The following is a 15,437-nucleotide window of genomic DNA, read 5'->3' as shown; positions in this document are numbered from 1 at the left end:
TGGCTCTTCCTCACTGCAGGTGCTTGGAGGATCTCAAGGTCTTGTGGAATTCAGGATGTCTGCCATCAGCTACCAGGAAATTCTCAAGTACTATGAATTACATGAAACAATTGGAACGGGTAAGCATGATCTTTGTACAGAAACAGCGTGCCTAACACTCTGACTCAGCACTCTCTTTATCTGAGAATAGATTAACTGCTCTTATAAGATCCCTACATCAGGTTTCACGTGTATAAACTTGAAATTGAATTTTGAAACCAGTTGGAAATTGATTACGCTGATCACCTCTCCCTCTAATTAAAACATTACACACAATGTATGCTAGGTACTCTGCTTTCCCTGTACCATTATATTAGAGAAGAATTCACACTCAACTTTAAGCATTTTTGTTTTGAATTTTAGGTGGTTTCGCAGAGGTGAAACTCGGACGGCATCTTCTTACTGGTGAAGAAGTTGCAACAAAAATCATGGACCAAGTTGCTTTAGGGGTAAGCCGAAAGATATTTAAATATGATAACACCTTCTGTTGGAGTTGTGGAGTTCACAAGAACACAGGGAAGTGGTATATAGAAATGCAGCCTACTAGTGCCATTGCCTTTTGAAGGATGCTGTAGGATTGGAAAAAGATGAGCAGAACACCACAAATCTTGTTCCTCGTTGTTCAGAGGGCAATACTCTCTGGCTGTAAAATGGAGGAAGTTCAACATTATTGCAGCAACTTTAACAAAGTGCTAATGAAAATACTGGATATTTTACATTTCAGCTTTCGCTGATCTGTGTTTTAGAATTCCTATGGGAGTAATGTCAGCCATTGCTGAGTTGATGTTGAATTGTGTACTGTCACAGGCTTTGACATCTTATGTTACACAGTAGTTAGATGTGGTACTTGGTATGCCAAATTAGTTAGCAATTTCATAGCTTGCTTTTATGGTCTCTTAAGGATGACTTGCCTTGTGTTGGAACAGAAATTGATGCCATGAAGAACTTAAGTCATCAAGATGTTTGCCAATTGCATCATGTAACAGAGACATCAAAGAAAATATTCATGGTCTTGGAGGTAAGAAATAGTGTTTGTGCCACACTTAAGGCTACTGTTTTTATCTTTAGCAGTAGACAATAATATAAAAATGAAGCTGAAATGAAATGATTCTTAAATATCTCAATGGTGAATGGGTTCAAGATTCATTGATTTTAAAATTAAGAATACAATGTTCTGTATTCTGTCTTTCTGTAAAAGACACTAATCAGCATTCACAGTAAGGGAACTGGTTTTAATTCCTAACTTACACTCAGTTTTTAAAGTAGCATCAGCAAGGTCTGCAGGATACCAGAGCCCCACGTTGTTGCCATCTCCTGAGTGATTTATGCCACCCACGACATTGAGTGCAGTGCCTCAGTTACCAGATTGGAGGCGAGGGTCAGATTGCTTGCGTGCGTGGAACTTCCTGTGTTCCAGTTTGTACTCATTGCCTCTTGTCCTGATGCTGATCACCACTGAAAATCATCTGACCCCATCCACTGGACACCTATGATTCAGGTATTTGCAAACACTGATCCCCTCTCAACCTTCTCTTTCCCAGCTGAACAGCCCCAGGTCTCTCAGCCTTTCAGTCTCTGCCTAAGGGAAGCACAGCTAGACTGTGCCACTGATCACAGCCCTCTGAGCTCTGCTTGTCAGCCAGTTCTCGATCCACCTTGCTATCCAGTGTTTGTCCCACACTTTCTAAGCTTACCTATGAGGATGTTGTGGGAGACAATGTCAATTCAGTGTCTTGCTGAATTCAAGGTACACAGCATCCGCTGCTCTTTCCTCATCTACCCAGCTGGTCATGACAACATAAAATCCTTAGAGGTGGAAACGGACCTCTGAATGCCATCTAGTCCAAGTCCTGTGCAAGGAGCAGTGACATGCACAGCTAGATCAGGTTGGCCAGGGCCTGATCCAACCTCTCCTTGAGAGTCTTCAGGGATGGGACATCCACCACATGATGAGACAGCCTGTTCCAGTGCCTCGCCACCCTCACCGTAGAAGAGTTTTTCCTTATCTAAAAAATACCCTCTTTGAGCTTTAAACCATTTCCCCTTGTCCTTTCAGACTCAGCTGAATATTCCGTCCCCTTTTTTGTCCACAGTCCACCCATCAAATCCATATATTTCCAATTTGGAGAGAAGTATGTTGTGAGGTACCATATCAAAGGCCTTACTGAAATTGAGGTAGGTGATATCAGTGGTTCTTCCCTTGTCCATTGATACAGTGACACCATCATAGAAGGCTGCTAGTTGGTCAATCAGGATTTGCCCCTGGTGAAGTCATGCTGGGGATACTTTAAGGATCCCAAATGGTATCGATGGCCTTTGGAATAGCTGCTGTAGACACAGAAGGTGTTAAGCAGTTATCTGTTTTGCCTGGCATACCAGAAGATCCATCTGTTGTGGGGTTGCTACGAGTAAAAGAGCAACAGGTACCGATAGCTACAAAAACGGTGCACAGGCGGCAGTACCACACCAACAGGGATTCCTTGCTCCCCATTCATAAGTTGATTCGTCAACTGGAGAGTCAGGGAATGATCAGCAAAACTCATTCGCCTTTTAACAGCCCCATATGGCCAGTGCGTAAAGCCAGTGGAGAATGGAGGCTGACTGTAGACTACCGTGGCCTGAATGAAGTCACACCCCCACTGAGTGCTGCTGTGCCAGATATGTTAGAACTCCAATATGAACTGGAGTCAAAAGCAGCCAAATGCTATGCCACCATTGACATTGCTAATGCCTTTTTCTCCATTCCTTTGGCCAAAGAATCTAGGCCACAGTTTGCTTTCATCTGGAGGGGCATTCAGTATACCTGGAATCGTTTGCCCCAGGGGTGGAAACATAGCCCAACCATTTGCCATGGGCTGATCCAAGCTGAACTGGAACAGGGAGGTGCTCCTGAGCACTTACAGTACATTGATGACATCATTGTGTGGGGCAACACAGCAAAGGAAGCTTTTGAGAAAGGAGAGCAAATAATCCTGATCCTTCTCTGTGCAGGTTTCGCTATTAAGCGAAGCAAAGTGAAAGGACCTGCCCAGGAAATTCAGTTCCTAGGCATAAAGTGGCAAGATGGCCATCGTCACATCCCAACAGATGTGATCGACAAAATCATTGCCATGTCTCCGCCCACTAATAAGGAAGAGACACAATCATTTCTGGGCGTAGTGGGTTTTTGGAGAATGCATGTTCCAAACTACAGCCTCATTGTAAGCCTACTTTATCATGTGACGTGAATGAAGAATAAGTTTACATGGGGCCCTGAGCAGCAGCAGGCTTTTGAGAAGATCAAGCAGGAGATAGCCCGTGCTGTGGCCCTGGGGCCAGTACGGATGGGACAGGATGTGAAGAACATCCTCTATACTGCTGCTGGAGAAAAGGGTCCCACTTGGAGTTTGTGGCAAAGAGCCTCAGGAGAGACCTGAGGCCGACCCCTGGTATTCTGGAGTCGGGTGTACAGGGGGTCTGATGAGCGCTATACTCCAACTGAGAAGGAGATCTTAGCTGCATATGAGGGGGTTCGGGCTGCTTCTGAAGTAGTCAGTACTGAAACACAGCTCCTTCTGGCACCTCGACTGCCAGTGTTGAACTAGATGTTTAAAGGAAAGGTTCCTTCCACCCATCATGCTACTGATGCCACTTGGAGTAAGTGGATTGTGTTGATTACGCAGCGAGCACGGATGGGGAACCTCAACCATCCAGGAATCCTAGAGGTCATCATGGATTGGTCTGAAGGTAAAAAGTTTGGAACAGCAGAAGAAGTATCACGTGCTAAAGAAGCCCCACCATACAATGAACTACCAGAGGATGAAAAGAAATATGACCTGTTCACAGATGGATCGTGTCGTATTGTGGGGAAGCATCGCAGATGGAAATCTGCTGTGTGGAGCCCCACACGACAAGTTGCAGAGGCCACTGAAGGGAAAGGCGAATCAAGCCAAGTTGCAGAGGTAAAGGCTATCCAGATGGCCTTAGATGTTACTGAACGGGAGAGGTGGCCAATGCTCTATCTTTACACTGACTCATGGATGGTGGCAAATGCCTTATGGGGGTGGTTACAGCAGTGGGAGCAAAATAACTGGCAAAGAAGGGGTAAACCTATTTGGGCTGCTGAACTGTGGAAAGACATCGCTGCCCGAACAAAGAATATGGTTGTAAAGGTGAGCCATGTAGATGCTCATGTGCCCAAGAGTCGGGCTACTGAAGAAATATATAGCAAAATAACCATCAGGTAGACCGAGCTGCCAAAATTAAGGTGGCACAAATAGACCTGGACTGGCAGAACGAGGGTGAATTATTTCTAGCTCGGTGGGCCCATGAGACCTCAGGTCATCAAGGAAGAGATGCAACATACAAATGGGCTAGAGACCGAGGGGTGGACTTAACTATGGATGCCATTGCACAGGTTATTCATCACTGTGACCCATGCGCCACAATTAAACAAGCTGAGAGGATGAAACCTCTCTGAAAGGAAGGGTGATAGCAAAAGTACCGATATGGGGAGGCATGGCAGGTGGATTAAATCACCTTACCACGATCTTGCAATGCTAAGTGTTATGTGCTCACCATGGTGGAGGCAACCACCGGGTGGCTTGAAACATATGCAGTACCCCACGCTACCGCCCGAAACACCATATTAGGGATTGAGAAACAAGTCCTGCGGCGACATGGAACCCCAGAAAGGATTGAGTCAGATAATGGGACTCATTTCAAAAATTCTCTTGTAAACACTTGGGCCAAAGATCATGGTATTGAGTGGATTTGTCATGTCCCCTATCATGCACCAGCCTCTGTTAAAATTGAACGCTACAATGGGTTGCAAAAACCATGTTGAAAGCAATGGGTGGCGGAACATTTAAGCACTGGGAGAAGCATATGGCAGAAGCCACCTGATTAGTCAATTCTAGAGGATCAATCAATTGCGATGGTCCTGCTAGCTCCCTACATACTGTTAAGGGAGATAAGGTTCCTGTAGTACATGTAAAGAACATGTTGGGAAATGTGGTTTGGGTTGTTCCAGCTTCTGGGAAGGGCAAACCTCTTTGTGGAACTGTTTTTGCTCAGGGACCTGGATCCACTTGGTGGGTGATGCAGAGAAATGCGGATGTTCCGTGTGTACCACAAGGGAATTTGATGCTGGGGGAGTGCAGTCAGTAATTCCATATATATATATATATAGGTTTGTTTGTGCATGTGTTTAATGTTTGGTAATTATTGTCTGTTTGTATATATATTAAGCATGATGTAGTGATGTAGAATATGGGGTGGAATGTCATGGTTTTGTGATTTTTGGTTTTCAGTATTCCACATCATAACATCAAGTGGAGCACTGGGACTTTAACTGTCAATGCTCAAGTCCAGGGTACCTGCCCAGAAGAGAAGAACTACATTCCTCAGGGGACCTTGCGGTCAGGGAGAGGAGGTTTAACTCCTGGTCACCTGATGTGCTCTTTTCTTACCCGTCCTTCATCGTGTGCGCTGCTCCCGTCTCCCTGCTGCTGAACTGGACTGCGCATCTCACCTCAGTGTTGTGGTGAGGCCTATCCACCTTTCGGACATTCTCTCTCTCATTATATTTGATTTATTAGCTTCAATTCTGATTATATTGTATTATAGTGTGCTAATCTTGCATTCCAATAATATACTTAGTAAATTAGTTTGTTTCTCCTCAGATCAATGCCGCTGTTTTAATTATTTTGGGGTCCCCTGTTCCTTTTTTTCCAGAGGCGTGGAGCTGTGGATCCCTCTGCCCCGCTCGTCACGGAACCGGGCCGAACCAGCCCGTAAACCGTTGACAGGGGCCATTTTATTTTAAGGGTACCTGGATCTAAATTCTCAGGGACAGGGAGCAGAAGATTATTTTCGTTACCAATTTGGGGTCTTACCTGATGATCAGTGCCCGTAATTTGGATCCTAAGCGGGGTGGCCCATGTCGTCTGCAACATTCTCAGGGCACTGGGTCTGCCGTCTCGAGGTCTTTCATTCAGGTCCCGCAGGGTTTCATACAGTCTTTTCGTCCATCCCTACAAGGACTGGGAGTCTGTCTTCAGGGCAGCCTTAAGAATACCGTTATAACGTTCGATGAGGCCTGCCCCCGTTGGATTATATGGCAGGTGGAATCGCCATTCGATGTTATTTTCTTCTGCCCAGCGCTGTATTGTTGCACGAGTAAAATGAGTCCCTTGGTCGCTCTTGATGACTTGAGGTGTCCTGTAGGCAGACATCAGTTTAGTGAGTGCCTTGATGGTATATGCCTGGTTTGCTTTCGGTACTGCATAGGCCTGCAGCAGCCCACTTGCAGTGTCGACACAGGTCAGGGCATATCTTGCCCCTTCGGAACGAGGAAGGGGCCCGATGTAATCGACCTGCCATCGCTGGAGAGGATTGTGTCCCCTAGCAAGATGGGCTGTTGTTTCGAGCAACGATCTCGGTCTCATCTTGGAGCAAGTGTCGCAATCCTGGTATGCCTGGACAATATCAGATAGTTGTATGGGCAGTCCCCATGCTTTAGCAGCTGCCCACATTGTCTTTTGTCCAGCATGCCGTAGCTTCTGATGTAACCAGCGGGCGATGTTCTCAGATGGTGAATTCTCAATTAAATCGAACTCGGGCCAGTGTGTCGGCTTCATCGTTTCCTGGTGACTGTAGGGGCTGATGACCAGAAACATGGTAGACACGTACAGTCCTGTGTTTGACCGTATTCCATGTATCTAACCACACGTCTTTGCCCCAGATCGGTCGGGCGTGGATAGTCCATTCCTGAGTGGCCCACTGTGCAATGCAAAGAGTGAGCCCCCGGTACACAGCCCAACTATCTGTTGGATGTTCAGGATACCATCACCGGGTTCCTTGGTTATAACCATCCACGCGGCTCGCAGTTCTGCCCATTGGCTGCTCTGACCATCCCCCTCATCGAACCAGACTGTCTCGGTGGAAGGTTGGTACGCTATTGCTCTCCACTTGCTCAGGTTGCCCTTGCTGGACCCACCTGTGTACCAGGCATCTTCAGGGATAGGATATTTTCCCTCCTGAACGGGACTCTTCTCTGGTGGAGCGACCAGTATTTCTTTTGGTGCATCACTGTGATACGTCACTGGGCCTAGGATCTTCTGGAGTTCTTCTTTCAAGGATGATGAAGACAGACTGCTCCTTTGGCTGAGATAGGCGACCCATCGTGCCACTGTTTGTGCTTGGGCCACCCCTGTCTTAGGAAGGTGGGTCAGATCTTTCACCCACCCCTGAATTGGCAGAGTGGTCTTGACTATAACTGCAGCTGTTTGAGTTATTGGCTCTACTGCCTGTAATGCCGAATAGGCAGCCAATAACTGTTTTTCAATCATACTGTATCTTTCTTCTGCTCCGTGCCAAACCTGAGACCAGAAACCAATGGGGGTCTGAACAGAGCTCTGGCGTTGCCACAGGCCCCAACCGAAGCCGTCTTGAGTAACATGAACGTCCAACTCGGCTGGGAGGGTAGGATCGAATATACCCAATGCCTGGGCTTGTTTAACTGCCAGTTTTGCTCGTTGGAAAGCATCCTGTTCAGTTTTCCCCCAGTCCCATAGCTGCCCCTTTTTTGTGAGTCTGTGTAGCGGCCTTAGCAGCTGCGCTAGGTGAGGTATAAAGGAACGCCAATTACCCAATATACCCAGAAACTCTTGCAGCTGCTTTGATGTTGTAGGGACTGGGAACGCCTGAACCTTATCTATGACAGCACTGGGTAGCACATTGGTCTTTCCTGACCAAACCACCCCCAGGAATTTTACGGACAGGCCTGGACCTTGCACCTTGAAACCGTGAAATATCATGGAGACAGAGGGGTGGCTCTAAACCCCCCGTGCTCACTCCAGACACTCATGTACCCGTGAAGCTCACCCACTGGTTCAGGCTGAGACCTTGAAATTCCACTACAACAGTTAAATATGAAAACACTGGCAGTGTTCTTGAACAGAAAAATTAGAAAGATTTCTTTATTTAATTTCAGTACAGGAACTGTTCTTCTAGTTCAAAGGCATGATCCTTTGTCATTTGCTTGTGGCAGAACAGAACTCCTGGGAGAACCAACTCAATAGCAAGAAGCAGATCAGATGAGGGAGAATCAATGACAAGCACCACTGGTCCTGCAAATGCCATTTTGTTAAGAGAAAGGAAAATTGGCTGTGACAAAACAAAAACAACAAATGTTTTAAGGAAAAGAGAATTTGTGAAAATACAGATATAGATCTCTTTGATTGGAACTGGATGTCAGCATACTGTGAACAATTATGAGACAAGTCATGCTGATTATCTCAAAATGTAAAAAAGGGAGGTAGAATGAATACAGAATTATCCTCCATTGCTCAGTTCTAACAAGAAGTTAGAAGGGCTTTGAAAATATGGTGTGATTAAAGCCTACTTCCTGCCTTAGAATCCATACCAGTGCACCAGAAATGTCAGCACCATTTCAATAATTGTAGAATTACTTCCTCTTCACATAATTAGAGCATAACTACCTGTGCATAAATGATTCTGTGACCTGAGCTACTTCTCTGAATCTAGCACTTCTCCATGGCTAGAACAGTGTGTGCTGTTTTTTATATAGTGTTGAATTAAATTGAAACTCCTAAGTTGCAAGTCCATTTTTCTTGCTACTTTTTGTAGACTGATGTTTCTGATCAGTAGGAGTTACTTGCATATTGTAATTAAGTCATTGGAACTTACCTCTTACATTTGAAACGGAAAAAACAAAATGCTAAGAACAATATATCTAAAACAAAGCTATTTCTACTCTTGGATTTTAAACACTTGTCATTTGTGAGTCCATTTTGGACTTTGTTTTGTTGTCAAAGGGGCTTATTTAGCACTGTGTATGGCAACTGCTGAGTCACGGCCTGAACCTCTGATTGATCACCTGAGGTGAGCCATGAGTCAGCCAGAGGAGCACAGGTGAAGGCAATTCACCTGTGCTACCGGAAGGGGTGGAGCCTGGCTGCACCCCTCCTGGACCTATTTAAGAGCTGGCTACCAGAGGGGAAGGATCTCTTCTGGAGATCCTCCTCTTTGATATCTTCTAGTGAGCTCAACCCAAGGGTGATTATTTAAGGTTGCACCAGAATGTTTTTAACTCAGGACACTTGACTCAGATGTCTCTCACTCAGAGCAGGGGAAAAATGGTGCAGAGTGAAAGCATGAAGGAAATGAAAGAGCAGCTACATGTGCGCAACGGCTCCTTTGTGTATTTGTCCATATCATATTCATACGAAGGTTGCATCTCTTCTTTCACTCATACTGCCTTGTAACAGTTTTCTGATGCTAATCCTAAAAGCATTCTAATCTTTTATTGATCATCTGACACCTATAGCTCATCTCATTACTCTTCAAAAATCCTGCTATCAACTTAGCCTATTTCAGTAAAAATGCACATGTACTTCACAACTGTCACCAGCACACACTCCTTTTGTTTATGCATTCACTTTGAAATGCTTTTTTTCCTGTCTGTTCTTTTGACCTTTTAAAGACCTGCAATAACATTGGTAATTTCAAAATTTAGTAAGATTTATTTTTCCTTGCAGATCCCTGATTTGACAAAACAATGGCTTAAAGGACCTTCCATAATTTCACAGGCAAATATCGGCAACTCAGTGTGGAAAGGCAGTTTGGACAACCATGTAGCTCTCAGCTATCGTTGGGAATCTTTCAGACTTTGGAGGCAAGAGAGATGTCCTCCTTGGAGACATTTTGTTTGTTTCTCATTTGGTTTCTAGTGAAGAAGCAATGGAAATGGCCTTTTTATCACATCTTCAAGCATAGCAAGGATTATGATTTTTTTCTGTCAACCTGGATGGCAATCTTTTACTCTTTACTATGGGTGTAGATAAAATGTCTTGAATGGGAGGCCTTAATCATCTACAGAAGAATGTTTTCTTATGAGCACAGTGGATAGAAGCACCTTGGCTTTGGTGCCCACTTTTATGCAATTTTCCCTCTACAACAAAATTTGCTCCCTGCTAAAACATTCTCTGTTGGTTTTCCTTGTATTCTTTTTCATTTAGCTCTCCCACTGTTACTTCAGTGCTTCTTTTTCCCTTCCCTTCCCTTCCCTTCCCTTCCCTTCCCTTCCCTTCCCTTCCCTTCCCTTCCCTTCCCTTCCCTTCCCTTCCCTTCCCTTCCCTTCCCTTCCCTTCCCTTCCCTTCCCTTCCCTTCCCTTCCCTTCCCTTCCTTTTCTGTATTTCTCCTTACCACCACCACCACCAAAAACCCCTGTTTATTCAAGTCGGACACTGTTCCATGTGGAGGAATCACTGGACTGGAAGGAATCTCAGCACTGCCAGATTCACTCTCCCTGGACAGCAGCAGCACACATGCTGTCACTCTCACAACACATCAATATTCCAATTTCTCTTCTCTTGGAAAAGAAACAGGAAGACGATAACAATCTGTACCTATGCACATTTTCTGCCACAGGCATGAGTTCAACTTAGCCCTCCATCTTTTATCTATCAAATTTTTAGTTACATTTATTTGCATTTGCAGTGTATGACAATTTAAGCAACAATAGAGTCATCTATTTGGAGTACAAACGATCTTACACCTTCCATTTAGATTCTGTGACTAATGAAAACTGGAGCCAAGATCTACAGGAGCAATTGCAAAGAAATAGGCCGGATAACTAAGCAACAGGTGAAATTCATTCAAGTCAAACTGAAGTAAGGCAAAGGGAGACAGCCTGTCTTGGCATGAATTATAAAGGACCAAACGCTAAGTATGACTACTGGGAAATGTGGTCTTGGCTTACTTTAGGTAATTCCATGAAAATATCCACTCTGTGCTCTATTATGTCAGAAACGTAGTTGAATTATTCTGAATAATTAGTAGAGTAATAAGGAGAAAAACATCTTTAGGTGACTTAACTAACTCAAGATGGATCCCATCCCTTTTGAATACAATGCCTGGATTTCTGATCTCCACTCCAGAAAGACATAATAGAACTGGAAATAATTCCGATAAAAACAAACAAACAAAACAAAACAAAAAAAGACCAAAAAACTGGAACGAATGAAGGCCAAAGAATTATAAAATTACAGAATGGTAGGGTTTGAAAAGGGACTTCTGGAGCCCATCTGCTCCAAGCCCCCTGATAAAGCAAGTTCCCTACAGGATGTCTGCACAAGCAGTTAAAGGATTTTTCAGCTTGCAAAATACATGGTTTAAATGCAATATTATAGAGCTCTATTTAAAATGCAAATAATTTAGAAAAGATCAATAGGAAATTATGGTTCACTGTATTTTCCAACTCCAGAACTGTGGTACATCAAATAAAACTAGACAATGCATGGTAGCTCTGAAATAACTAGAAAGTGAGAGGTTTGGAATAAAGAAGAAGAGGTGGCTCCTCATCCTGAACGCAATTAAATTGGGGAATTTCTTGAAGGAGAAGGAGGGAAAGCAATGGAATAAATATCTGGGACACTTTTGTCTCAGGAAATTCTTAACCTATAGATGAATGAAAATCTCATGTATTGAAATATCAATATCAAATGTATTGAAATATCATGGAGAAGTATTACTACCCATTTAACTTGTTCTTACAGTCTTACCTACCGACCTACTACTGGTTCTTACCTGAGGAAAGACTAAATGTATCTTTGTTTTTGGTTTGGCTGTTTTTTCATCTTGCAGATAGTCTTGTAGACGTGGTGTGAGGCTGTCAGATTGATTGATTGATTCAGTCTCAATCAAGCATGTAGTTTTGTTCTACTTTTCTCATTGCATCAGTAGGCAGCTCCTCAACTTACAAGTTTCAGGCAACCTTCTTGGAATTCATACTGTCTGAAGAAGGCTTAGTAGAAAGAGGTTTGAGTTGCAATGCATTCAGGTTATCAACTTGTGCAGCTGGCTCAGTTTCTTGGAGTTTCTGATATCTTTGGCAAGATTGATCCAAATCATGCATGGGAAGAAAAAGAAAAAGAAAAAGAAAAAGAAAAAGAAAAAGAAAAAGAAAAAGAGAAAGAAAAAGAAAAAGAAAAAGAAAAAGAAAAAGAAAAAAGACAGCAAAGTGCTGTCAGCAGCGGTACACACAATGTTGCAAAAACACGGAGGTCTACAATGCAATAGGAGCCAGTCTGGGGAGTGTAATAGCTGTCTTATCCTGAATAACTGTAATTCACAGCAATCTGTCGTTATCTAAGAAATGTGGATAGCAACACCTACGCTCACAGGGGTGAATGGGATCCTTTTAGCTAACTCCAAGATTTTCCTATCACATTGTCTCTAAAGAATGAAGTTCATGTAATTGAGTTTGTTCAGTACGCAGGTATTTGAAAGCAATGCAAGTTAGTTAGACCCTTGGTATCACTGATGGGTGGTTTCAGATAAGGAAAAGCTGTCCCAAAGCACCATTAAGGAGCTCAGCAACACTTCTGAAATGAACTGCAGCTTGGACATCAGTGCAGCGGGTCACACTGGAGGAAATCCCTTCTCATAGCACATTTTGACTCTTCTCACAAATCAGTCAGATAGCCTCCCATCTGTCTTTTCCAAAGGTATTTTCTGCATCCAAGACAAAGACTTGTTATAAAAGCCTGTTAGAATCCTAACAGTTGATCACTGTGGAGTTCGTCTATTTTATTAAGGTTGATTTCATAGCTTTTTGCTAGGTTTCAGTGCCTGAACTAAGTGATCTTCATTAGTTTGCAGATACTATGCCTTGTACCTAAGTGCATGTATCTGGAAGTACCCCAGTAGATATCTAAGGTACACGAGCACCAAGAATTTTCCACAATGAATGACAGTGCTTGGAATACCAAATTCATTCTTGCTTACGTGAAGCATTTTTTCTAATTCTATTTCAGCTATGTCATCTCTGAAGCTTTGGAAACTTCAGATTCAAAAAAAAAAAATTCATCTTATTACACATACATACCAACTGTAATTGCTAAGTTGTTCTGAGTGGCCCACAGCCAAAGAAAATTTTACGTATTTTTCCTTTTCATACATCTTCCTCAGTTTTGAAAGGCCTTTTCCATAGAATAACAAAGACTTCTGTGTTTCAGCACGTCCATCTGTTAAAAATTAGACAATTCAGCCCATCTATCTTAGGCTAAGTTTATACTCAGCAGCTTTCCAGGAGTAGTGCCTAAGTGATGGTGACGGCCAAGCTCAGGGCTGGGCAAGCTGTAGTCAAGGTCCCTATCTGCTGCAGTTGAACAGTTACATTTAGGTTGAATCAGTCTTCACACAATGAAGCAATGTATTAAAGCTAGACTCAAACTGCAGTAAATCTCAAATGTACAAATGCAGACTTGTGCTCTGACCTGTACAGCATCTGAATGAATGACACAGGGTGAGAGGGTTAGGCGCAAGTCCTACAAAACTCAGAAAATACAAGACGGAAGTCACAAATCACAGTAAATGAAGGGAATTTTACAGGCTTAGCCTTCTTGCCGTTTGCTGTAGTATGTTTACTTAGCAATCTGAGCATGTATGCAGTTTACAGATGAAAATACTCTTTTTATTCATAATGAAGAGGCATAAAAGAATTCGGAGAACCTTGATCTTGCAGAAGTAACCTCACGAGACTGAAACACTTAAAAAGCCTAGTTGGGTAAGTTTTAAAAATTGCGTAAGCAACAAGGAAGTTCTTGACTACCTGCTCAGATTGAATCAGGGTGGCAATAGATCTCATCAGCTCAGTGTGAAGACGAGGTAGTAGTACTGTCCGGACACCAGAGGAAGGAAAGGACTGCGTGGAAAAGTTTGCACTTGAATAAATGCATGGGAAAAGAAACAAAAAAGAGGAGGAGGAAATGACCAAATCTGAGCATAAGGCAGAGAGAGGAGTGAATACAGCTGAGATTCATCCCAGCAAGAAACTTATGAATGGATAGATGACTCTGGGGAGATGAAGTTAGCTACGCCACCAAACGTGCAGATAGAGATGGCAAACGATACAGAAAACAGAATGAAATGAAAGTAAAACTTTGAGTTCTAAAATGTCCCCACATAATCACGGCCAAGCTTTCTTTGAGCAAACCGAAAATCATGCTTTCTTTCTTGTTAACCTAGTCAGAGGTCAATGTTCATAGTCCAGCATAATGTCTGAAGCCAAAATGGATGACCAAGGTAAAATCAAGAATGTGTAAACAAGGGTAGGAATATCAGATGAAAAGCCAGAAATGGAGGAAAGGCAGGCAGTGCCCAGGGATTTGAGATACACGGCACAGACTTCACCCAACTGCACACGCTACTGCAACCGAAGGGCATGGGAAGCCTCTTCAGCCCTCTGATTACTATTCAACCTTGGGAGAGGAGGTCCTAATGGAAAAGAAATTAGCTTCAAGCCAATTACAAATGAAAATCCTTTCGTTCAGCTGCGTTTGCCATGCTGTCCAGATATTCTCTCCCAGATAACAATAATTTTTCTAAAAGTATGATTTTAAGCCTTATTTTCTTTTCCACCAAAAGCTTCCACTGGGAGAAGGGAAATTCTGATCTTTCTGTTGACATGACATTTGTCTGCAGGGCCCATCATATGACTTAATTGCATATCAGGGCACAGATTCCCATTGCTCTGGCCCCGTACCATCCCTTGGAGCAGTGCGTTAAACGCAGCACATTTCAGATCAAAAGCCAAATGCCTTCACCATGCAACCCCTACTGTGAGTGTCTCACAGAACGTGAATTCCTGTATGACTGCAATGCACCCTGAGCCTTCTGAGTCCATAGGATGGCACTGTTTAGGCCTCTCATGCTGCTGCTGAGACCTTCAGCTCCAATTCTGTCTGATCCAGACTGAATCTTCCTCGTTCATTTGTCAGTCCATCACCAAGAAAAAGCCCAGTCCCTCTGCAAACAGATGCAACGAGGGAAGCCCAGGTTATGAAGGCAATATTTACATCCAGACGAAGTTTCTCACTTTGACTTAGGGTCAGCCTGACTTCCTTGCTGGCATCCCAGTCGTCCCACTGCCAAGGCCCGTCACCTCTTCTGGAAAACGCAAGTGCAGCAGTGCTTCTTCCTTGACAGGGGACAGGAAACAGGAGGAGGCCCCTGGCCTCACCCCATTATTAAACTGTTTGGAGAGAAAGTATGTGTGCTCATCCACTAGAAAAAGTGGCTTTTTGCATAAGGGGCTTCTCAAGTAAAGCTTATGCACAGTTCAATGAGTGCTTTGAAAATTTAGGCTGTTTAAAATGATTCTGATTTTGCAAGAGTCAATTATTATAGAGTCTACACTTCCTGAACAATTGAACTAACATTGTATTCCTAATAAACATCAATGGAATTTTAATCAATACACGTGTTGTATGTTTACACAATCCCAGCTCACCTTTCTGGAACCTTCTTTTGACCTTTCTGGTCACAAGAGTATTGCCCTGAGTGCAGGTGTCCAGTTGTGGAAAGGCCTGCCATAATGCTGATGTGTGGT

The sequence above is a fragment of the Lagopus muta genome, chromosome 19 (assembly GCF_023343835.1).
Source record: "Lagopus muta isolate bLagMut1 chromosome 19, bLagMut1 primary, whole genome shotgun sequence".
Lineage (NCBI taxonomy): Eukaryota > Metazoa > Chordata > Aves > Galliformes > Phasianidae > Lagopus > Lagopus muta.
This window is presented reverse-complemented; position numbering follows the sequence as displayed.